The sequence below is a fragment of the Cyprinodon variegatus genome, unplaced genomic scaffold (genome assembly GCF_000732505.1).
Source record: "Cyprinodon variegatus isolate N-32 unplaced genomic scaffold, C_variegatus-1.0 Scaffold1287, whole genome shotgun sequence".
NCBI classification, from domain to species: Eukaryota; Metazoa; Chordata; class Actinopteri; order Cyprinodontiformes; family Cyprinodontidae; genus Cyprinodon; species Cyprinodon variegatus.
In genome coordinates this window covers 175,349-177,029 of record NW_015151740.1, presented here as the reverse complement: position 1 = coordinate 177,029, position 1,681 = coordinate 175,349, and the positions used below count along the sequence as shown (strand labels likewise).

At 41.9% G+C, this 1,681-nt stretch overlaps 1 protein-coding gene across 1 annotated transcript in view; it reads right to left on the bottom strand.

The window, feature by feature from the left end:
* LOC107102641 (protein C-ets-2-like) overlaps positions 1 to 1,154 on the bottom strand; it is a 6,001-nt gene extending 4,847 nt beyond the window's left edge. The window contains exon 1 of the mRNA XM_015402026.1: positions 1,048 to 1,154. The gene's annotated coding sequence lies outside the window, so the exon portion shown is untranslated. The remainder of the gene's footprint in view (positions 1 to 1,047) is intronic.
* Positions 1,155 to 1,681: the final 527 nt, after the last annotated feature.

Below are 1,681 nucleotides of genomic sequence, written 5' to 3'. Positions count from 1 at the left end.
GTAGATAATGCTGCGGATGTGCTGACGCACGCTGCCTTGTGTCACAAGCATTTCCAGCCGCGGGATACTGAGACGAGTCATTCAAAAACAAAACATGGAGGAGAAAATATTGCAATGCATCGCAATAATCCAAGTATCGTGATGCATCGTGATAGAATCGCATCGTGGCCTGTGAATCGTTATTCGAATTGAATCGTGACTTCTTTGGCAATACCCACCCCTACTTGAAATATTGCGATGCATCGCGATGCGTTGCGATATTTTCACTGAACACTGTAGGATAAAGATACAGCCCTTACCATAACCAAATAAGGATAATCAGAGCCGTTTACATGGCCTCAGTGGTCCTTTAAACCAATGAAACGAAAACATTCAAATGTACATTTCCCCTTTTGCAAATGACGTGCATCATATCAATTTCATTTTTACCTTCTTTGTTTATGAAGCCAAAATGCATCCAAGCATCTAACTTGAAATGTGATGGAGCCGCGGGGCGAATTTTCATAGTGTCCTCCATGTTTTATTTCATATGACTCGTCGCAGTATCCCACAGCCGGACATGCTTGTAACACATCCGCAGCGACATCTGCTGGACTGGAAGTTGTATTCCACTTGATTTGGCTGATGTGCGCCAACCATTCATGTATTTTATTTGTTCATTTTTTTTAAAATTAAGAATCGATACTTGGCGTCAAGAATCGACGCAGTAGATCACAAAAATGTGAATCGCGATGCATTGTCATGACGATTATTTTGCACACTCCTAAGTACATCAGGTGGTTTCCTGGAAGTTACAGGTTCTTTAGAATTATTCTGAAAATTATACAAATGTTCTGATATTAGAACATTTAATTTGTATTTTTGAATACTTAAGTATTTCCCAAAGTGAGTACTTCAATACTTTAACTTGAGCAGATGTTTGCCTGGGTAACTTTTACTTGTTGTCGAGTAAGATTTGACAGTGAGTATCAATACTTTTACTCAAGTACTGCTGCTGAGTACTTCGTCTATATATATATATATATAAATATAGTTTCTTAGTTTTACCTCCATTGACGTGTCTGTCTGGGATCAGAAGAGCAGCACTGACGCTCCTTCTGGGATCTTCTGTTTTCACCAGGCCGTATCCGTCATGTTGGGCGGCCGCCGGCTCCAGGAGGTGGAGGTTTGTGCTTTCAGCTGCGTTGTAGTGAAGCTGGTAATTCTGATTATCACAGTGATCCTGGATGAAGTCTGAGAAGGTTTCTGCAAAAGGAAAGCAATGAGCGACATGTTAGAGCGAACAGCCAGAAAACCGACAGATTCTAATGGGTAGGTCTACCTCTGTGAGTCTGAAGCTGGTAGTAGCACGGAGCTTTGCTGCTGGGGAACGAAGAACTGCAGCTGTGTTCGTTCTCTGGGAGTTTATTGAAACAAAACATTGAGAGACGTAGTCAGAGGGTGCCCTGAGGTCCCATCCGCTCATTTTAACAATCTTATTCAGTGTCTTTCATGCAGGCCCAAGCCTCCATGGGGCCCTGAGGGATATTTGAGTTTGGGGCCCTTTATTTTTGCCAATAATATGGACTGTTGAAATCCAGGGGTTGATGTTAAAGGAATAGTACACCCAAAACATGATTAGCCTTCATTTTCTACTCACCCCCATGCTGAACAACACTCTGGAGTACTTTTTTGATATCTC